The sequence below is a fragment of the Hesperophylax consimilis genome, chromosome 15 (assembly GCF_061612785.1).
Source record: "Hesperophylax consimilis isolate HC1 chromosome 15, BYU_Hcon_1.0, whole genome shotgun sequence".
NCBI classification, from domain to species: Eukaryota; Metazoa; Arthropoda; class Insecta; order Trichoptera; family Limnephilidae; genus Hesperophylax; species Hesperophylax consimilis.
In genome coordinates, this window is record NC_142850.1 from 17,411,406 (window position 1) to 17,435,581 (window position 24,176).

The following is a 24,176-nucleotide window of genomic DNA, read 5'->3' on the forward strand; positions in this document are numbered from 1 at the left end:
CAAGGAATGCAGTGGTAAAATGGCAATCGCCCACCGTGCGCGGCTTAACCCAAGGAATGCCAGTGGTAAAATGGCAATCGCCCACCGTGCGCGGCTTAACCCTAGGAGTGCCAGTGGTAAAATGCCAACCGCCCACCCTGCGCGGCTTAACCCTGGGAATGCCAGTGGAAAATGCCAACCACCCACCATGCGCGGCTGACACTATTTTCGTATTAAATTAGGTACTTAAGAAAAATAAGTAATTTTCCAAAATCGCAATTGTGATATTTAACATGGAAATTTGCGACGCGCTTTTACTCAGATAAAATTTGCAAGTGACGAAATGATAAGCTAGAACAAGGCTGCCCAACCCCAGGCCCGTGAACGAATTATAAGTGGCCCGCGTGAACCATTTTCAAAAAACCCGCCAATTTGAAGTCGCGGGCCCGCGGTAAAACAAACAATGCAGCTTGCGAGCGGTAACCAGTGTTGCCAACGAAGGCGATTTATCGCTATTTAGGCTACTCAGAACGAGAATCAGCGACGAAAAATCTAACCTCTTGAACTTACTTTTTAAACAAAAATACACCGTTTTTTTTGCGTCCGAAATGGAATCTTGTAGCCACCCCCCCTCCCCATGGAATTCGAAAAATTGTTGTGGGGAATCACATATGATGTTTTTGGGTGTGCGGAATTTTTCTCAGTGAAGTTCCGTAACAACCCCCCCCCCCACCCCCCTCCCATGGATTTCAAATATTTTGTGGGGAGCACTCATTTTGAATTTTTTTGTGGGGAATTATGTTTTATAGAAATTCTCTATCAACCCCCCCCCATGGAAATAGGAACCGTCAGCATTCAGTGGCCCGCCAGTGATTTTTAAATCGTCAATTTCGCCCAACTCATAAAAAGGTTGGGCAGCCTTGAGCTAGAAGATAAATTATTTTCTTGCCAAGCAAACAAAATATATTTTAATACGGGAGAAGCATTTTTTAAGGTTCAAAATACAATAAAATCGAACTGCTAAGAAATCTAAGGAAGATTTCTCGGCACATTTGGCGTTAAATTACTTAGAATAATCTGAAGAAAAACTGATGATCGGTTGTTCAATATGCATATAAAAACGATTAATTCTCAAATACATCATTTTTGTTTTTTAATATTGGGATTTACGAGATAATCATTCTTGAAATACATTAAAAAAATATATGACCGCAGCAGTCAGTAGTATCAGTACGAAACTTTTCCGACTTAGAATGTTTTTTTATAAATAATGCTAGTTGTGAGCGCCGAGAAATCTTTTTAACGGTCATTTCCCTTAAGAATGTGTAATAAAAACAACGTGTTATTCCGACCATAAAAATGCCAATCAGGTTTTATGGATTTTGATCATAAATCACGTAGATAAGTTGTCACAATATGTACTTTTAGATAGGTACCTACTCAAAACGTGAAGTGAAGGATCATCATGTAGCTGGGTAAAATAATATGTCAATTGTAGGTTAAAAAAGTGCAGGTTGGTCGGTCGGTCCTATTATACGGTTATAGCAGCATAAAATACACAATTACCGGTTTATCACTGTCATTATCAGGTTGACGTGTTGCCTTTGCGGTATAATTTCCTTTGTGAGGCGCTATGTCGAATTTGCATGTGAAATGAACGCAGCATCCTTTATATTATGGTCTAATTGGAAGGGAAAATCACAAAATTCAGAGCACGAAATCAACAATGAAGGTGTTGGCAACACTAAACAATAATAAAGTGATACAATAAAAAATTGTGATACCTAGCTGGTAGGTACTGCAACTTCATCGAAAGCATCGTTAGCGTTTTCACTCATCAGCCAACTGCAGATTGAAAATGGAATAATGCGTGGTTGTAGATATATTTTTACTCATGACACGTTATCAATGTATTGTGTACCTACCGACATACATTAATATGTGTATATTACGTGCGTAAATGAAACAAATATATATGACCCGCTTCGCGATAGAAACTAATGAAATTCCTAGGTATTCGACATACGCAACGGCTGGTCACTTTGCAACTCTTGGATTGTTTGCTGAGAGCAGTTTTTTTTTCTGTCATGCTTTGGTATTATACAGGGTTTTCCAATAAGAGGTGTTATTTTGATATTCAATCGTAAAAGATCAATGGTTTCGTTGCTTGTGTGGCACGTAGCGCCATCTTGTTGAAAGTAAACGTTGTTCAGATCAATACCATCCAATTCCGGCCATAAAAAATCATTAATCATCTCTCGATAGCGCAATCCATTCACCGTAACTATTGCTCTAGCCTCATTTTCGAAAAATTAACAATTTTGCTTGTTGACAAAGCCACCGAGGTGGAAATGGGCCTCATCACTCAAGATGATTTGCATTTGATTCACTCAAGTGAATTTTAATAATTTCAATGAGTTGTTGAAGCGTGTATCGTTCTATTTTTATTAATGGCGTAGTTTTTACTTGTCAAATGTCAAAAAATGACAGCTTCAAAAGTAACATCTACCGAAATAGCGGGCTATTCAAAATAACACCTCTTATTGGAAAACCCTGTATATGTTTGTTTTTTTAAATTAGTACAATATGTATATTTTTTTAATCTAATCAAGCAAAGGTATCTCCTGCGACTTCTACAAATGGATACCGGACCTTAGCTTCGAAATTGACAGAAAGATAGTTAATTTATTACCTATTTTTTTAAGGAATCACCATAGGCAGGTACTATATCAGATTATTCCTACATAGATTCGGTAGGAATCTTATCGAAATGTTCTCTCCTTATTTGGTAGTTTATTTTTTTGTAATTAGTTTTTAATTACACATACATGCAACGATTGTGTATTTTCCAGGTGATAAAGAGGTTACGTTATCAGTACAATATGGAAAACGTCAGGTAAATGTGTACGTTATCTTCGTCTATCACAAAAACAGATAAACGCCACAAAATGTCCGTATGACTACAAACCTACTTATATTTTTACATCGACATAAGTTATTATAAATACTACTGCCGATGTATTTTCTACAATAATTTTATTAGTCGAAACATGGACGAAATACATTTTATGTGTAATTATTTAAAACACGTAGCAGTTCTTGATGAAATGAGTAACATGATATAATTGTGGTTATGATTAATTATCTCATAGGGCCTAACCATTGATGTATTATACTAGATTAGCCCGGTCTAGTTAAATTCATTTTAAAAATAACGCCACGTAGCGTACGTCACAAATGTGGAGATGAACTTAACAACCCAATTCTGTTTAAACTCCTTGTACAAGCGTTCAAACTCGTAAGCAAAACCACGGAGAATTTGTTGTCAGAGGTGTTGTAATATGGACATAATTCAAATTTAAATATTTGGAACTCGGTTATTTTTGTGATTGAAAAAATGAACTTGCCCAGCATAGCTGAGAAGCAAAATAGACCAACAAAAGGTAAAACGCAATGCACAGTGCCTATTTCGCATTGCGACATAATGCGTGGGCCTTTCCATAAATGTACATGTGAACCAAACCAAAATTATGTTGGTGTTATTTTTAAATGAATATGCCGTGTCTAGTCTAATTTAGTCTATGGGCCTAACTGATTAATAAACGTCTTAAATGTCACACCCCTGATAAACATATCATGTAGGCTGATAACGGCCTCCGTGGTAAGGCTCTCGACTAGCAATCCGGAGGTCGCGAGTTCAAATCCTGACGTGCAAATTAAAAATAATGATTGGATTATTTGTATAGCACCGTTTTCGTGAGAAAATCACCTCTAAATTGATCCAAATATTTTGATTATCATTGAAGAAGAAGATAAAACTGATAAATCTAAAAGAAACATGAAACAGAACAAGACACGGAAAAATTAATAAGATTACGGTCATAAGTAAAAATTGAACCCTGGATCTCTTGTCTCACCGGGACACGCATCTTAAGAGAAAGCTACAAGACAAAAATGTGTTTATTCTTGGTACACCTTATATTGTAGGTAATGGGCATTAAAATCGCTTGGCAAACGGAGTCTAGAAACGTTCGATTTCAAGCACAAAACTGGTTTTTATTTATTTTGTAAATAATTTTATAAGAAAGCAAAAAAATTAATCAATTGAAACTGTTGCAGATAATTTTAGCTATAACACTATATTTTTTTAAGTTATTTACTTTACGCGTTCATACATTTCTATTGAAAAAAAATATTTCTTATTAATCTGAATTTATATTTTTTATTGAATAATTTATCATTTTATTTGTATTCTACTTAGGCGAAACGTTAGGAAAACCTTCAATTTATCTAAAGCATATTTTTTTGTATTCATAATTTTCACCAATTCGTCATAAAGATTAATCAAAATAGTGATTTAACATTAAGCTTCGTCTAAACCACTCAACTCGTTAAACTCCTGGGTTCAATTTCAATTGTGATCTATATCTTTTAATTTTACTGTGTCTTGTTCTGTTTCATGTTTTGTTTAGTTTTATTAGTATTATCTTCTTCTTCAAGGATATATTACATTGATGGGTATAACCTTCAAATTAATTTAAAAAGAAAAAGTTGTTACTGATTTTAATTTATCATTTGTCTAACATTATTTAATCTAGAAATCTATTAAAATGGTACAAAAATACATCAAATTACAAAATATTATGCATATATTATGTGCGTGTACCATACCACAGACATGAATTTGATAATTACTGATAAAATTACCTCCAATCTTATCTTATGTTTATTATGCGAGAAAATAGGTGTCTTCCCACAACACATACCTACTCATCATACTGTTTTTGATACGTACCTTGCACGAAAAAACACTTAACTATTTAGCGGTAGCGATCACTTTTACCATGAAAATAAGCACACGGCGGTATACCTGTCTTGTGAGTGGACTCAAAGACAAATATTAATTCACTAATTCTTGTTTATTTTTAGATCTCTATTGGAGTCAACAACATCGAAAAAAAATATAAACATTCACTGTGTTGCCGGTTTGGGAGGTGCAAACGGTGGCGACCACACGTTTGGACAGTTTGGTATAAATGGCGAGATACCAGACTTGTCAAAACCTACCGCGGCAGAGTCCCCTCCAAAATGATAAAACAAGTCCTTATCGCAGCTTATCAGATTTATATCACTGATCTGATAATAATTAGGGAAACTGATCTTCAGATTCTACATCTCGGATTAGTACCACAGCCTGTGAACTACAAAATATTCAACGAAAATTAGGTAAATATCTGTATTTGCGTACATTCTAATACCCTTCAAAAATATGTTTCAGTGCATCAAAGGAATTAAAAATTAATAGCACATTGTTTTTGGATGCATACACGGTGTCCGGAAACAAGCGGGAAACTGGTGAATCTACATTAAATTTGGAGTCGATTTTGTTGCATAACTTTTTTTGATTTGGACATTCGTTTTTGAGTAAATCGAGACCGAAGTCGGAATTTTTTAGGTTTAATTTTGAAAAATACAAATTTGATAGACAGCCCATCCCGAAAAGGAAAACAAACCAAGTTGCGAGGAAGGGGCATGACCGTCTCCCTAAACGTAATTTTCAATAAACGAATCTGACCGTACACAGGCAACTTGAATTATAATATTACCATTTGTTCGCGAAAATAAAATCTGCCTACGAATTAGTAGTGCTTTTCACTAATGGCTGGCTGCGAAAAAACTTCAAATCAAATCCCAAATCGGTTGAACAAAAGTTCGAACTTGTTCAAAACTGAATATTTTGTTACACTATTTAGTTAGACACTTTTTTTAAATGTGTTATAATTTACCCACATCACACACTTTTAGCGTCGCTATGCAACCCGATTTGAAAACGGTTCAGTTTTTTAATCGTTTTTATGAACATTCCGATCCTGCGCACAAAAGTACTAAATTGACTGCGTTGCAAACCTTTGTTTTACTTTATTTTTCTGCGCAGGATATGTCAACGAGCGCACTTCGGCGTGCAACGTACAACTGATGTCGTAGATTATTCAAAGCATTCTCGAATCCTACTGGTGCCAAACATATGGTCACGTGGTTTGCCTCCAGCTCGAAAGTTTTCTTCTTAGCTGGAATGTAATTTCTGAAGCAGCACGAACTATCAAATGATAAGCTCTGGCTCAGTGAAACTATTTTCAGCTCTCAGCATTATCACCGTCAATAGAAATATTGAACAAGAGAAGCATTTCATTACAAATATCAAGAAACATAATAAAATCGGGCTAAATATAAATGGAGCTCTTCTATGCAGATTTTCTGATAATTTTTTGCTAATCACGGCGATGCAAAGCCGTTTATATATGAGACCGAATGCATAATATCATAATTTTACACATTTACAAGATAACAGTATCTTTTGTAGTCGTGTATAAAGGTAGCATATTTTATGTACAGTAGGTAAACGTCTTTGTGCCCGGAGGAGAATATGTATTGGTAATTTAATTAATAATCTCTTCAAATTATTGGTGATCCGGTTAAAAATGGTATTGCACGCCGTTTCCTGATAAGCTTTTAGTAAATTCCTAATGTATCGGAACACGTGTTCATGAACCTGCATTAGCCTTTATAATGTATACTGACGAAATGCGAAAATATTAGGACGTGTTCCGACATCGTGTTAACATATTCATATTTAACTAAAAGTTTATCAGTAAATATAATAAATCATTATTTAAGAACCTGCAATCCCGTTTTTAACCATATAACGAATAATTTGAAGAGATTCTTAATAAATAAGCAATACTTATTTTTCTACTTGTGCAAGGCGCATAAAAATAATTGACTTCGTAAAATATTTTTCAAAACTCTTAGAGTAATCAAAATGAAATAATAAAGAATTTAAACAAAAAAAACTTTAAATGGATTTCTCCCAAATCTCGTTTTTAACCAGATTTTAATAAATCACCAATACTCATTTTTCTCAGTTTATCGGTGTACACGAATACATCCAAATATGTCCTCTTTAAAATGATTTTCCTGTACGAACCACATGCGAACAGAATCACACACCGTTGTATATTAGTTAATAAATAGGTACAATGTAAAACTTTTGCTTAAGACGAGACAATACCCTAAAATAAAGCCAGAATCTTAACGACGTAAGTGAAGCAGCCGTGCACAAAAATATACTACGCGCGGCCCTGGTGTATTTGACAGACCCTAGGTTGAATTTGCTCTGTCAAATCTCTAGATAGTGATGAAGTCGTGTAAAAACAATATTTGACGCGTGGCCCGGTGTAATGGACGGACCTACGGGCGACTTTGCCCTAGAAGGCCTAGAAAATCGATCTTTACATGGGGGTTATTTTAATTATTTCTGATGAACGTATTACTAAAATCTCAAACGTGTCTAGAGGGATCATACAGGAAGTTAGTAAATAATCTTCTAGAAAAATAAAATCTGGTGCTTATTACTAATTTTATAGTTGTGAAACACCTTTTATAACATTTTCAACCCGTTTTAAATAAAATATTTTAATGGTAAGGTCCTGTTTTTATTAATCTTATATATAAATAACTTACATTCGTAGGGATCCCTCTAGAAACATTTGAGATTTTAGTAATACGTTCATCAGAAATAATTCAAATATGAACCTCGAGTGAACCCTTGTTATTAGAGTCTTATATCGCCTTAACAGCCTGTACAAATAGTAAAATAAACACGGGACACTAAAGCACACATATGTGTCACACAATAATTAACTAAATAAATACTAGGTTCCTACCCAAATACGCTTAATTTGTTCAATTGATAAGGAAATAGTTTAAGAATCTTCTATTTACATTTACCTACAGGCACGTTGAACCACATAGGCATTTTTTGTTATTTATCAAGAATAGCTGACGTTAAATTTACGCAGAATTTTTCGAAATCAAATGTAGAAATCCTATTTTGATTGAGAAGTGTGCAAAATTTAATCAAGAACAAAATTCTGCTGTAAGGGGTGGGAAAAGGGATTTGGGTAGTATTTCGAAATATTATGTAGACATTCACTTTCCTCTTGTTTTGAAGGTCTATTGTGTAAAATTACATCAATTCTGATAAAACCTACATTAGATTTATATTGATTGTCGATGCCGTGTTGCGCTACGTACTTTAGCCAAAATTTCGGACAACATTACAGTGTCCACATCTACACAAAATAGATCATTGTAGAAATGTATTATGTATTTGTACAGCGACCTTGAGGTGATTTTTCACAAAAATCATCCAAATAGTATTATTATTACTATCCTGATGATGGACACTGTAATGCTGTCCGAAACGTTGGCTAAAGAAGGATGTAGCGCAACATTGCATAACACCCCAAAAATATCACTATAATACTTTTGGCCGTGAAAATCTCACATCATATCTACAGTAGATTTGTAAATTTGTACACGAAGAAAAATGAGTATGGCTGGTTTATTAAAATCCTGTTACAAATGTGATGGAAAGTCAATTCCTAATAAAATATCAGTTTATTCCAAATATATCGGAACACGTGTTCATGCAGCTGCGCTTGATAAATATAATGACCAAATGCGACAATATTAGAATTTTTATGAACATGTGTTCCGACATCCTCATAACACATTCGTGTTTTACTGATAGTTTGTTAGGAAATCTGTCAATTCATTCGTTAAGGGCCTGTTTTTAACAGGATTACGAATAATTTGATCATATTCTGAATAAATTAGCAATATTTAATATGAGTAAATTTCCTCCGTGTATATCTATTGTGCAATATGTGCAACGGCATGAAAAGTGCCTAATTGCATAAAACTGCATTTATTCTGCGTTGATTTAACACGATTACGCCAAAATGCAATTGTTTCCTTGCTAGGTAGGTATATCCCGCCTATGCAATTAACTCAATTATGAAAACGTTCTAAGCCGTAAATGGTTTTCTAAGGCTTTAAACAATTTTCATTGCAACAGATGATTATGTTATTAATTCACAGTGTATTAATTCCAGAAGAGAAGATTTCATAATAAATTGTAAAACCTCTTTCAAAAGGCTCGAGCGTAGCGAAGTCCTGTTTTAACTCGAACGTTTTGCATTTCGTCTGTCCGTAAATTTTGTATGTTCCATTTTAATGGTTCAATAAATATTATTTTGTCAAATGTGAAATCGTCGTGTTTATTTTTACTTTCGTGTTCGCGTTTTTTTTTCAATATTATGTTACCTACCTGTCAGAAGATCGTTTGGAAAAATAATAATTGTCTTTGAGATAGTGACGTTTCTTTGAATAAATTGTACAATACCTTATTGGAAATAAACAATGACTTAAAATATACAGTATGTAATTAAGTACCTACTTACAATCCATATGATTTCAGAGGAAATTGTAAATTGTAGTTTTGATTTATAAGTGAAAATTAGAATCATGTTTTTAAGAAGCGAGGTCTTCTGTTCACAGAACTACTACAAAGAGGCTTAGATTAAATAATAATATATATATATGAAAGACAAAGGAAAGGAAAGGAACCAGTCGAGTAAATAAGTTATTCTCATGCTGCCAACATCAACAACTGTGGTAGGATATGTCACTTTTGTTCGTTAAGTTTCTCACAAGTTTGCGAAGTTAGGTCAATAATTACATTTATGAATGGGATTAATTAAACCCGGTATAAAAGTCTTCCCCGGTGTCCGAGAGCTTGTCACCAAGCCACAAGCGAAACTGATATAATATATTGTCAATATATTTACTGAGCACGACCTGCACAATAAGTTACACGGAGTAAATATATTTGAGCTTGTGTACCTTTTCAAGGATGTGAAGTGATTGAATTTGTGTAAGTAACTAATAATTGTAGAATGATTTATGACAATTGCACGATCACCACTTGTAAATAAAGAATTGTCACAGGAAACCACAGATGATCACGTCATCACCAACTAAAACAATGTCGCTTTCAAAATATTTATCCATCACACACTTGTAGAAAGTAAATAGTAAAATAATGAAAAACACAACTTTACTTTATTCGATCTACACTTTATCCTTAGCCAACAGGCCGAGAAGCGATGAGTACGATTTTATTTCACCAAATAATTTTTTTTCTTGTAAAAATGATAACTAACCACACGCACAACGAAATAAATACTAAACATTCCAATAACTAACACTTTAAAACAATTTTCACAAGTAACTCAAAAAAGAAATAATATTTATGCATATCACAGAAGAAATGAAGGTGTACTGACGGATTCACCAATAAATCTCAATGATAACTTATTTATATTTGCGCTTACTTTTTTACTTTGAAGCGTGACATACAACACACATTGGTAACACTAACCTCAGAAACATATGATTTGTTTATATGCATACCAATATATACTGTGAATGCAAGACATTTTTCATAAAAAGTTTATGGCAGGGCCGTAATCAGAAACATTATATTCATAACGCATTTACGGATACGACTGTTAAAGTCGTTTAGAAGAGGTGTGATTTTATGACACAACCTACATACACGTCTTTTAATAGGGGACGCAATACGACTAGACTTCACAAAAAACACACGTCATGTGAGAATACACATGTTTCTGAAAGGTCCGTAAATATGTTAAAAACAGTGAATTTAAATGGATTGAAATTGTTTCCGCCGTTAAGTTTTCAAACTTGAATATTATAAGATAGTTTTATTGGTATTGCAGATAATATTGCAGACCGATCGGTGGCTAAGTTGACATCGCATTTGGGTCCCACCCGGGCGTAGTGTGTTCAGTTCCTCGGCTGGCTAAGTCCTCCATCACAACACAAGCAACATTTTCTGCTTACGTTGGTGGCAGTAGGAGATTTTCAAATATTGTCAGGTTATTCGTAACCCGCGAACTCTCGAAGAGTCTTTCTTTTAACAAAAAATGTTGGGTCTAAAGTGGTACAAACTCACATGCATTGCTTGCATACAGCACATTTCAAACATGTTTTAAAAATGAAAATTCCAGCAAAATATCGTAAAAACCAATTTACTTTTCAAAAAGGTTTTTTTTAAGTTGGTTAAAAACTAAAATAACCCTATGAAAAAAGATTTTTAAGGTTTTTACAAACTTTTCGGGTACCTATTCAAGGTGTGTGTGAACAATTTCGTGTGCACTCTTTGTCCCCTTTTCGCCGTTTGTGAACTATAATTAATGATAATAATAATATTTGGCTAATTTATATAGCGCCGTTTTGGTGAAAAATTACCTCAAGGGCGCTGATAGTGTCCTTGAACTAGACACTGTCTTAAAATAGCCAAAATTTTATAAATTTTATGAAAATATATGAAATTAAGAAAAAGGTGGAAAATATGTTTTAACTTAAGGTTAAAATGGTAATCTGAAAAATTCAGTTAGAGAAAAGTGTATTCATATTTCATAGCGCCAGAGCACACCGTTTTTACAAGTTTTTACAAAAAAATGCAAAATAAAGAATTTAAAAAATCTTCTCTATAAATAAGATATTGTAACAACGCGAATTTTCTAGTTCATTGGAGAGTAATTCAAGCGAATTATAAAGGCGTTCGATTTTATTATGCTATAACACTAAATCAATTAAAATTTGAAGGTTTATATGGTCGTAAAGCAACATTAAATAAGCAGAACTTCATTAAACTCCTTTTTGAAACGGTTCAATTTTTAATTATAAAATTGTCGATAAATTTTTTACTGTTTTTTTATTAATTTTTCCGCGCGGCCCGATAAATTATTTCGAAGACGAACCGACTGACTATACTAAGTCCGGCCCTTTCTCATGAATTGGATCATTTTGTTGCGGTAGATAAGAATACCGCTACAATACTTATTTATGAATAAGTTTCCCCCATGTAGGCAACATGACATAAATATCTCCCAAGATTATCCTCGTAAATAAAAATATAACACTAATCGCGCGTGGCAAAAAATTTCGATGAAATAAAATGCAAAATTTGCAGTTTTTTAACCGTAAATACTTTGCTGATAAAAAATATAAAATTTTATGTGGGCATGGGAGGAAATTTTTAAGGATATCATTGTTGTTGATAAAGAACTTGGAGACTTTTAGGCAAGGTTTGAAGTCTAGAAGAAACTCATGTGGTTGGACACAAGTAGAAAACTAACGCTGGTACATCAGCACAGCACCCTGCAGCAAATGAAAACACGCTGAATGCCAGGTGTCAGGTAAACAACGGTTAAACACCAACCTAATTACTAATAAACGTGTTTTAATGTTTTATTAAAATCCCGCTAAATTCGAAAATATTAGATTTTTTATGAACACGAGTTTCGATATCGCGATATCATTCATGTTTTACATAAAGTTTATTGGGAAACCTATCAATTCATTTGTTAAAGGCTTCCAATTCCATTCCTAACCAGATTACGAATAATTTGAAGAGATTCTTAATAAATTAGTAGTATTTTATATCAGGAAGTTTTCCCCGTTCGTTTACCCCACCAATACAATAAAGAAGTCTTACTAATTAGATTCTTATACGCTGGTTCAACGTTGGTATGATAAGCCGGACTTAAGCCGGGTATAGGGCCGTTTTGACCGTACAAACGCCATGGTAATGCGTCAAGTTTTTCACTGTTCCGACCTTACACGCCGCGTAATACAGTGTTTTCCAATAAGAGGTGTTATTTTGATATTCAATCGTAAAAGATCAATGGTTTCGTTGCTTGTGTGGCACGTAGCGCCGTCTTGTTAAAAGTAAACGTTGTACAGATCAATACCATCTAATTCCGGCCTTAAAAAATCATTTATCATCTCTCGATAGCGCAATCCATTCACCGTAACTGTTGCTCCAGCCTCATTTTCGAAAAAGTAAGGTCCAATGACTCCGCCGGACCATAAACCTCACCAAACAGTCACACGTTGAGGAAAGGGAGGCTTTTCAACAATAACTCTTGGGTTTTTCGAGCCCCAGATGCGACAATTTTGCTTGGCCTCATCACTCAGATGATTTGTATTTGATTCACTCAAGTGAATTTTAATAATTTTAGTGCGTTGTTGAAGCGTGTATCGTTCCATTTTTATTAATAGCGTAGTTTTTACTTGTCAAATGTCAAAAAATGACAGCTTCAAAAGTAACATCTACCGAAATAGCGGGCTATTCAAAATAACACCTCGTATTGGAAAATCCTGTATTTACACCGCGTTTATATAAGTAAATGGGTTCATTGAAAACGTCCTAGGGGCAGAACAAAGAAGAGACTGGAATTGACAGCGTGAAAGAAGAATGGATTAAGAAGAGAAGATCCGGGAATGAAGGTGAAGATACAAGCAGGAAACAATTAATAGCATCTTTTAAAGAGGCAAAATCATTCCCTAATTAAAAATAATAAAATAGGTACGACAGACGTAGAGTAGGAGTAATATTTTATAAATTTTGTCTTACTATAAATAATCTAGGTTCTTCTGTGTAGCTGTGAAGGTTCTTTTTGGTCCATCCGTCCGTTCGGTTGTCCATAACAAATTATTCACAAGGAAAAGATCGATATAAAGTAAAGCATGAAAAGCTAGGGTTAATAATTAATAAGCACATCCGTGTCGTTTCTCTGAAAATTTTTTACCCCTGTATTATTATTATTTTTAATCCAATGATAGGTCAAATAACATTATTGATAACTGGTAAAGCAAGCTCGTCTTACTAAAGGCAAGTTGCAATTCTTTATGTATTATTATTTTTTTGTCCTTTTTTTTACCCCATAATTTTACGACATAAGGCATTCTTAGAAAATGCACATTTTTAATCTAAAAATACTTTGTAATAATTAGTACCTAATAACGAGTATTTCAGTTTTCTGAAATGGAGTATATTGCATTTTAATATTTATTTCGTTCAAATTAAAATAGATTGTTCACTAGGCGACCATTGCGTAAAGAAAAGATGTAAAATTATCCGTAAATGAAATAGCCACTAAAATGCCTTATTTTCCATTTCCGAAAATTTAAATACTTACTTCTCATTATTATCTAACTGATGCAAAGTGTTTTTAAAATAAAATGTGACTATTAACCTGTCGATAATAAAACAGAAAAATATTAGTGGAACCTAAAGTTATATATGTATATATAAAATCGCATCGTAAATTATTCTAACACGAATCATACTAGAATGATCGCATGTTCTCCAGAGACTCATCGGCGTTCCACTGGTTGGGTTATATTGTAAAATTTGAATATTACGGTATAATAATGTAAATATATATTCGTGAATAAGTTAAACATAAAATTTTATGATACAATATTTTTTTATAAAATAAAAAATAAGTATACAACGAAAATTTTATATTTTTGGTAAAACTGTAGCGATAAATTAAATTTTCAAAGAATTTATAGGAATATTCTTGCATCTGAAAAACTGCTTATGAATTACAGCTTTAGATTTCCTTGAAAATGGACTGTAAATAATTTAAACGAAACTAAATGATTTAGTGTTTGCTGGAATTGGGTGATGGTTTATGTGGGAGAAAGAACGAGGTATAGAAGGAAAACGCGATGACCAATCACTTACCACTGTATCTCTGTTGATTTCTGTGAAGGAGAACACAACAACACAGCAAAACAAATGAGTATTTAAAACGATAACGTAATAAAAAAAATATTATAGGATTTTAAACATTTAAGTTCTTCCAAGAGTCAAATCTTTTTACTTAAAAACAAGATTGTGTGCACGAAAAACAACAACAACTTACAAGTCGCAATCCTTCTTCTGTTTTCAAAAACAACCGCACTCGAATTTGCATTATTTATTTGAAATTGTCATGTTCCATAATTCAAATAGTTTTCCAGCAGTGTGATGGTTATGGAGAGGTAGGAACTGGATAAATGACACTCCGGTAGGAACCAAGCATATTCTCATGGGTTTCAACATCTTTAACATTCAGCCATAATTTTAATTTTTAAAATATTTTTAATATTTTTGTAAAATACTTTATTAAAGACATATTTTTATTATTATTAGAAATTATTTTTATATAATATTTATACATATTTCATGATGTATAAATAATTTAAGGCTATTTTAGTTTCTTTGTGTAACAAGTAAGTCAGAGAAAAAATCATCACAGCATTTGGAAAGACTGTTACGATGGTAATGTTGCCAGAGTTGACGATATATATTATTTTTATTGAAGTAATTGTAGTATAAAAACACAAATTATATTAAATTTACTTGCAGATGCCGGGATTTGAATCCGCGACCTCGGGATTGGTAGTATATAAAATCGTAATAGTCGGCACTTGAACTCTCGACAACAAATCCCAAGGTCTCGGATTTTAATACAAGCTTCTTAAATTATTGAAGTTTTCACTAAAAGTTATGAAATACGGTTCCATAATAACTCTACACAGTGACAATTCAACACCTTTTCACAAAAGTGATATAAAGATGACAAAAAATTTTTTTAACCTAACTAAACCTACATAACCCAGTTATATAAGTTTTTGTTTCATCACTTTCCATGACTTTATACAGGGTGTATCGGCACGTACCCGACAAATTTTAACCAGCTATTCCTTAGCACATTTGGAGTAAAAAATGTTATGGGCACTTTGCTGTCCATTTAATTGTAACATTTTTTTTAATAAAAAATTTACTATTCATATTTTCACCACATATCACCACTGTTTTATCCTTTGTCAAAGTTTGAAAACCCGTCTGGCAATATTTTGTTCGAGTTTCGTTGAATAATGTACGTACGTACCTACGTTGGCACGCTTTTACAATCACAACGAAATGGCACGGCACCATTCGTCTCATTTTTAACTATTATTATTTAGTGTGTACGAAAGAGCGAGGACACTTTTTGACACACTTGCTAATAACAGCTGTTGAACACAAGAAACAATGCAAATGACAGTAACGGAGTGTGGATTTTTTTTATTTATTTTCAGTTTTTAATGGAAAAAAATGTTACCGGACAGCAAAGCGCCCATAACATTTTTTACTCCAAATGTGCTAAGGAATAGCTGGTTAAAGTTTGTCGAGTACTTGCCGATACACCCTGTATAAATTTTTAAGGATGTGGTGAATTATCATTGTGATGATTTATCCGGTTACCATGAAATACATATATTTATTTATTTATGTGAAACCTGCTAGGAGCTAGAAGGACTATGACATTTCCAATTGGGGTATGTTGCGAAACAGAAGGGAGATTTGTATGGAAGGAGATGAGAAAGAGGAAGATTGGAATGTACCTGTCTATTCAGACCTGATCAGATCTGATCAGATCTTCAGGTTCCCAAACGGAGTCAGGTCATTAAAGCTATTTATTGTTTCGATACTGAATTGTTAGCTTTAGCCAGGGCGATACTAAAAGTATCTAGCACACGTTAAAGTAAAAATGTATCTATAATTTCCAGGTAAAATCTCTCACCTTCACTTTAGATTTTTTTAAATCCGTTTTTATGTTTGAATTTGTAAATTATGCAAACAGATGGACCGATATAGTTTTATTATTAATTATAAATACGTAATATTAATATTTCTTGAGTTCTCTTCGAAAAAATAGTATTTTATTAACTCATACTTCGGGGCAAAGGTGACAGTGAAAATGTCACGTATTCTGTTGACATTTTGCAAGTCGATACCGTATCAAGTCTCGCGACTCACTGACATTATAATATATTGAAATGAAATGACGAATTGTAACTTATTGGAATGTACTTAATCAATATTACTACTCCAATCCAATCATTTATGTTCAAACATTAAACGAACGGCTTAAATCAAAACAATAAGAATTAAGTATGAAAATATGACTAGCTAATCAATAATTATTACTAGTTCTTACCCGTAAAAAAGCAAGATGAAATACAATAAATTTTGTTTTTATTAAATCAAGAAATAATATATTTTTTTAAAAAAAAGGACCCAGAGGGAAATTATTTTGTTTATTTAATAAAAACGTATTTAGTTTATATGTTCGGTGGCCGAGTTGACATCGCGCTTGGGTCCCACTCGGGCGTAGTGTGTTCAATTCCTCGGCTGGCTAAGTCCTCCACCACAACACAAGCAACATTTTCAGCTTACTGTGGTGGTAGTAGGAGATTTTCAAATATTGTCAGGTTATTCGTAACCTGGGAATTTTTGTCTTTCTTTGTTAAAAATTAAATTAAATTAAAAATTAAATGTACTGTTTTGTGTTGCTTTAATTTATTTTTGTTGTACATTATTGACATACACGGAGAATAACGAGTATTGCTAATTTATTAAGAATCTCTTCAAATTATTCGTTATCCGATGAAAAAAGGGATTGCAGGCCCTTAACGGGTGAATTGTTAGGTTTCTTGATAAAATTTTAGTAAATTACGAATGTATCACAATGTCGTAATACGTATTCACAAAAATTCTAATATTTTCGCATTTCATCAAGGTGCAGGTGCATGAACACGTGTTCCGATATATTAGAAATTTACTAAAAGTTTTTCTGGAAACGGCCTGCAATCGCGTTTTTATCCGTAGGTACTACCAATAATTTTAAGAGAATCTCAATACATTAGCAATACTCATTTTTCTCCTTGTAGGATAAAGAAGAACACATATTGATTTTTTATTAAAAGTTTTCGTAAATAATTAGCATTACTCACTTTAGGCACATGATAAACGTGACTCAATAATTATTATCGATGAGTTTAAAATGCAATATTTACAATTAAAAATGTATTTACAAGTTTTTTGAAGAATTTCTCAAGAAATATCTGAAAATTTTCCTTAATTTTTATCTATTGTATAAAATTGTTTGTAGTAAAAAATAATTAATTTCAGTTTGCGTATAAAATGTTAATTTGTGATTAAAAGTTATCAATTTCTTTATGATTTGTTCAACATTAAAAAGAAATTTGATATTGATTTTTATATAACGTATACACTTAAATTTGAAATTTAAACGAAATTCAGATTAACTGTGTCAAAAAAAAGATGAACCAGTCCAAATGCACAACATACTCGTATGTAGCAAAACATCAACTTACAAATGTCATAATTCAAAAACACAACGAAAAAATACTTGTACGAGCAATGAAGACCGACTTACATCTTTATGATGAAATCCCACCTCTATGCACTACACTTTAATTAAGATCACATGCCACACTTGAAAAATTCACTTCAACACGTTTATCACGAGGGATTGTATTACAATAGGTTCTTCTGACATACTTAAATTGAAAAAGGATCCGCGCATTCGTCGGGACATCTGACCGGCGATCTATAGTGGTTACATTATTTGTGTGTAATGATTTATGTGTATTTTATTATTGTGACAGTGCCGCTACTCTGAACAGTCGAGGGCGTGACAGCCCCGTTTGGTCAGCATCCCTCTGTGGGGGAAAATCCATAAGGATACGTCGCGGCGGCCGGCGCATGCGCCGCGACGCCCCCGCGCGCCCCAGTCACCGCGGAACTACTGAGGTGGGTGCTGGGTGGTGGGTGGTGGGTGCAAGGTGGCTAGTGCTAGGGGTGTGCGGTGACTCCCGTTTGCAGGAATCTCTCCCACGCATACATGTTTGGTAGTTGTGATTGTTTTGGAAACCAGGGTTGAGCCAAAAATAATCTTTTTTCTGTCAATATATGATATAATAATATTTTAAAAATGGGTTAGTACAAGATGCTGGGTGGTAGGTGCCAGTGCTAGGGATGTTCAGTGATTGAAATCTCTCCGACGCAATGATGTTTGGTAACGGTTATATTTACTTTTTTTTATATCTGTGAAGTAAGCGGGAATTCCATTCCGGATAAAGTAATTTGAAACAGAGATGTGTTTTCTTTAAGAAATCAGATTTATGATTTACACACGGAGAAAAATGAGTATTCAATCTCTTCAAATTGTTGGTAATCCGGTTAAAAAGGGGATTGCTGGCCGTTCCTCATTATCTTTCAATTTATAATATAACGGTAAATTCCTAATATATCGGAACTTGTGTTCATGCACCTGCAGTTGCCTTAACAATATATAATGCGAAATGCGAAATTATTAATATTTTGATGAACACGTGTTCGTGATAATACATTCGGCCTGAAATCACGTTTGGTTAACCGGATTACAAATATTTTCAAAAGGTTTTTAATAAATTAGCAATACTCAATCAGTGTAGTTATGATTTAAGATATGCAAATGTTTGATTCTTATAGTTTAATATCAAAATGAAAATTTTTTAAATTTATCATAAAGTTTTATTCAAAAAATTTATTTCACAAGCATATTTTCGCAATTTAATTTTGTAAGTTTAATTTCCGTAGTTTAATTTCAATGCCGCTTTATAAAAAAAAAACAGGTGGACAGTGAACAGAGGTCACCCTTTATCTAGATTAAGTTATCATGATACTTGATACGATAATAATAATTTGGTGCAGCTGGAACACATCACTCCCCCTAGCGCCAAGCGCTAAGCGCCAAGCATGGCAGTTGCGCAGCACGCATTACCAACTAACGAACTAATCCATGGCAGGGTTGCCGTGTCAAACAACCGCAACCACTTGCCTTAGTGAGAAACATTAAAATTTATAAACCTAATTAAAGCTGAACAAACACTAAATTAGGCACGCCCGCAACTACGAGTACACTCAGGGCCGGCCCTGAGCCAAACGGCGCCTGGCGCTAGTTAAATTTTGGCGCCCCTTGTCAAAAACACTAAACGCCTACCTACCACTGTAAACAATAATACAGGTTTTCCAATAAGAGGTGTTATTTTGAATAGCCCGCTATTTCGCTAGATGTTACTTTTGAAGCTGTAATTTTTTGACATTTGACAAGTAGAAACTACGCCATTAACAAAAATTGAACGATACACGCTTCAAAACGCATTGAAATCATTAAAATTCACTTGAGTGAATCAAATGCAAATCATCTTGAGTAATGAGGCCCATTTCCACCTCGGTGGCTTCGTCAACAAGCAAAATTGTCGCATCTGGGGCTCGGAAAACCCAAGAGTTATTGTTGAAAAGCTTATCTATGCTCAACGTGTGACTGTTTGGTGCGGTTTATGGTCCGGCGGAGTCATTGGACCTTACTTTTTCGAAAATGAGGCTGGAGCAACAGTTACGGTGAATGGATTGCGCTATCGAGAGATGATTAATGATTTTTTTATGGCTGGAATCGGATGGTATTGATCTGGACAACGTTTATTTTCAACAAGACGGCGCTACGTGCCACACAAGCAACGAAACCATTGATCTTTTACGATTGAATATCAAAATAACACCTCTTATTGGAAAACCCTGTTTTAGGATGATTTGTATTTTTGCGTCGTTTGTATGAAAAATAATCTCATGGGTGACGTGTTGACTGTCAGGTATTATCAGCGCTTTGACAACTTGGCAATTCGACGCCCAGAGCAGACTGCTCCGATTGCGCCATCATAGAGCCGGTCAAATTCAAGTCAAATCAAAGTCAAATTACGTGGATGGACTTTGAAGCTTCACTATGTTACTATGTTACTTACAGTATAAGGGTTTTACATAGATAACAGAAACAAAATGAGATATGACATGGAAGCGGGCTGACCGTCGACGTGTCGACGACAAAACTGCACAGATTACGAAAGTGTCAGCTGGGTCCAGACATGTTCTTTTGTCCGTACCGTACCTCCGTTTCGTACCAGCGTCGCGATCCAAAAACTCTGGACGCATCATCTTTTGTCCGTACCGTACCTCCGTTTCGTATCCGCGCCGCGATCAAGAGCCCGTATCTCCGTAACGTCGCTGCGATCATCGCGTGTTCATTTCCTCCCACCATGTCGTCGACTGCGGAAGTGTTTGAGAATTTGACGATTGCTTGTGCGTCCTTCATTGTTATTCACAATAATATAACGAAAAAAAAAACAAAAAAGGCGACGTTGGTGGGAGTTAGAATTGTTCAAAAACAGAGAAAGATGTAAGACGCCGCGAACACGTCCAGACTGGCGCAGACCCGTACTGTATCGCCTTTGAACGGGTCGAAAAACCGACTCGCGATGGATCGGAGCGTACCTCTATCCGTATCGAGACGCCGTACCACCGTACCGTACCGAACGGGCGTCCAAACTAGCGTTTTTGATCGCGACGCTGATACGAAACGGAGGTACGGTACGGAGAAAAGAACATGTCTGGACCCAGCTTAAAGCTGGGTCCAGACATGTTCTTTTGTCCGTACCGTACCTCCGTTTCGTACCAGCGTCGCGATCCAAAAACTCTGGACGCATCATCTTTTGTCCGCACCGTACCTCTGTTTCGTATCCGCCTCGCGATCAAGAGCCCGTATCTCCGTAACGTCGCTGCGATCATCGCGTGTTCATTTCCTCCCACCATGTCGTCGACTGCGGAAGTGTTTGAGAATTTGACGATTGCTTGCGCGTCCTTCATTGTTATTCACAATAATATAACAAAAAAAAAACAAAAAAGGCGACGTTGGTGGGAGTTAGAATTGTTCAAAAACAGAGAAAGATGTAAGACGCTGCGAACACGTCCAGACTGGCGCAGACCCGTACCGTATCGCCTTTGAACGGGTCGAAAAACCGACTCGCGATGGATCGGAGCGTACCTCTATCCGTATCGAGACGCCGTACCACCGTACCGTACCGAACGGGCGTCCAAACTAGCGTTCTTGATCGCGACGCTGATACGAAACGGAGGTACGGTACGGAGAAAAGAACATGTCTGGACCCAGCTCAAGCCATCGATATTTGGTCGATGGGCGGAGTCAATGACAGTTAAAGCTGGGTCCAGACATGTTCTTTTCTCCGTACCGTACCTCCGTTTCGTAACAGCGTCGCGATCAAGAACGCTAGTTTGGACGCCCGTTCGGTACGGTACGGTGGTACGGCGTCTCGATACGGATAGAGGTACGCTCCGATCCATCGCGAGTCGGTTTTTCGACCCGTTCAAAGGCGATACGGTACGGGTCTGCGCCAGTCTGGACGTGTTCGCGGCGTGCGACATCTTTCTCTGTTTTTGAACAATTCTAACTCCCACCAACGTCGCCTTTTTTGTTTTTTTTTTCGTTATATTATTGTGAATAACAATGGAGGACGCGCAAGCAATCGTCAAATTCTCAAACACTTCCGCAGTCGACGACATGGTGGGAGGAAATGAACACGCGATGATCGCAGCGACGTTACGGAGATACGGGCTCTTGATCGCGACGCGGATACGAAACGGAGGTACGGTACGGACAAAAGATGATGCGTCCAGAGTTTTTGGATCGCGACGCTGGTACGAAACGGAGGTACGGTACGAACAAAAGAACATGTCTGGACCCAGCTTTTGTTGGGTCCAGACATGTTCTTTTCTCCGTACCGTACCTCCGTTTCGTATCAGCGTCGCGATCAAGAACGCTAGTTTGGACGCCCGTTCGGTACGGTACGGTGGTACGGCGTCTCGATACGGATAGAGGTACGCTCCGATCCATCGCGAGTCGGTTTTTCGACCCGTTCAAAGGCGATACGGTACGGGTCTGCGCCAGTCTGGACGTGTTCGCGGCGTGCATTGGTCGTGTTCTCTATCACTACCCGAATCAGCGTGAAAAATGCAGTGGGATAACTATAATATTGTGAAGCTTATCGATGGATATAGGGCCAGGGAAGTTCTGTGGGATCCCGGAAACAGGAATTATTAAAATAAAAATATAAAGCAAGATGCATGGGAGGAACTGTCTTTCGGTGTCGACGATATGAAGAAGAAGATGGATGCTCTTGATCGCGACGCGGATACGAAACGGAGGTACGGTACGGACAAAAGATGATGCGTCCAGAGTTTTTGGATCGCGACGCTGGTACGAAACGGAGGTACGGTACGGACAAAAGAACATGTCTGGACCCAGCTTTATGTGTTTGGTACGTACCATAAAAAATGTTTTTTATATTTAAAAAAGGAATAATAATTAAGCAATTTAATTAGAAAAAAATAATTAGGAAATGAGATAAAAATAATTTGGCATTCTCAGACTATAAAAATATTACCATTCGTTATTTCGGCTACTGCCATTATACCTAGCTCTCTCATTAAAAATTTAGGCGTATTAGATCTATCAAAAAAATTATATATAAAAATTCAAAAATCAGTCATTTTAAATACGTGTAGGATTACGAAAGATTTTTTAAATATTTATGTTGAGGGATCAGTAGGATTTATAGGCCCTGTTAGGAATTCTACCGAGCCAAACCCTCTGATATGAAAATATCTGGAGTCGGTGAATTATTTTCCCATTTGATCTCTGGTGAGTTGACGTGTTGTTCTTGTATTTTTTTGTATTTATTTTGCTTATATAATGCACTTGCATAATGTGGATTGACTAAATGATGATTTGTGGAAAAGTGTGTGGAAGGGTTTAGTTTTTCCTAAGGGGAAGATTTAACCCGGACAATGTTGGAAAAAAAACAATAAAAGAGAAAAGTCCCAATAGACCACTTTTTAGTAGTTTGTCAATGGGTAACTTTGAAAAATACTTATTTTAGTTCGCTAGTATAACCATTGGAATGATTGGTATCATATATATACATTTACCATCTAATTAATTACCATTCCTCAAAATATTAATATGAAAACATATAAAACTGATTTCTGCAACTTAAAGCTATTGAATCCACTTCGATTTTTCCGCTTATCCAATATTTTTAGGTTCTATTAATATGGCACACTATGACAAGCGATCTCTCAAAACGTTTTTGCAATATGCCAAAAAATCGCTCCAGTGGTTGGGAGATATGTACAATTTACATGTATGCATATATAACTTACATGTAAATATACATACACATATTACGCAATTTATAAAAATACAAAATGACACATGTACACATTTATAAAATAATAATAATATGATTCCAGAGGTAACAAAATTAAAACATTTTAAATATCAATCATGTGGCGGGTCAATATTGATAGTAGGTATCTAACAACAATACAAACTATGTATACATAAATAAGTGGTATAGCCTAAATAGATGTAACATAAAATTAAAACTAAAAATATGTGTATATGCACTTAGAAATTACTTGTATTAGGTAGATATAATAATATCTGTGCAGTCATAAATTGCTTGTATCAGATATAATAACATGTACGCAGTTGGAAATTGTTTTATATTAGATATAATAATATGTATGCAGTCATAAATTGCTTGTATTAGATATAATAATATGTATGCAGTCATAAATTGGATGCATTAGATATAATAATATGTATGCAATCATAAATTGTTTGTATTAGATATAATAATATGTATGCAGTCATAAATTGCTTGTATCAGATATAATAACA

The 24,176-nt window shown here is 35.0% G+C and overlaps 1 protein-coding gene across 2 annotated transcripts in view; it reads right to left on the reverse strand.

Moving 5' to 3' along the window:
- FucTA (glycoprotein 3-alpha-L-fucosyltransferase A) overlaps nucleotides 1–18,239 on the reverse strand; it is a 39,744-nt gene extending 21,505 nt beyond the window's left edge. The window contains exon 1 of one of the 2 annotated variants that reach the window (XM_089640006.1): nucleotides 17,976–18,239. The gene's annotated coding sequence lies outside the window, so the exon portion shown is untranslated. Of the gene's footprint in view, nucleotides 1–4,774; nucleotides 4,905–17,975 lie in introns of those variants that run through there. The other variant, XM_089640007.1, reaches the window with a different exon arrangement.
- Nucleotides 18,240–24,176: the final 5,937 nt, after the last annotated feature.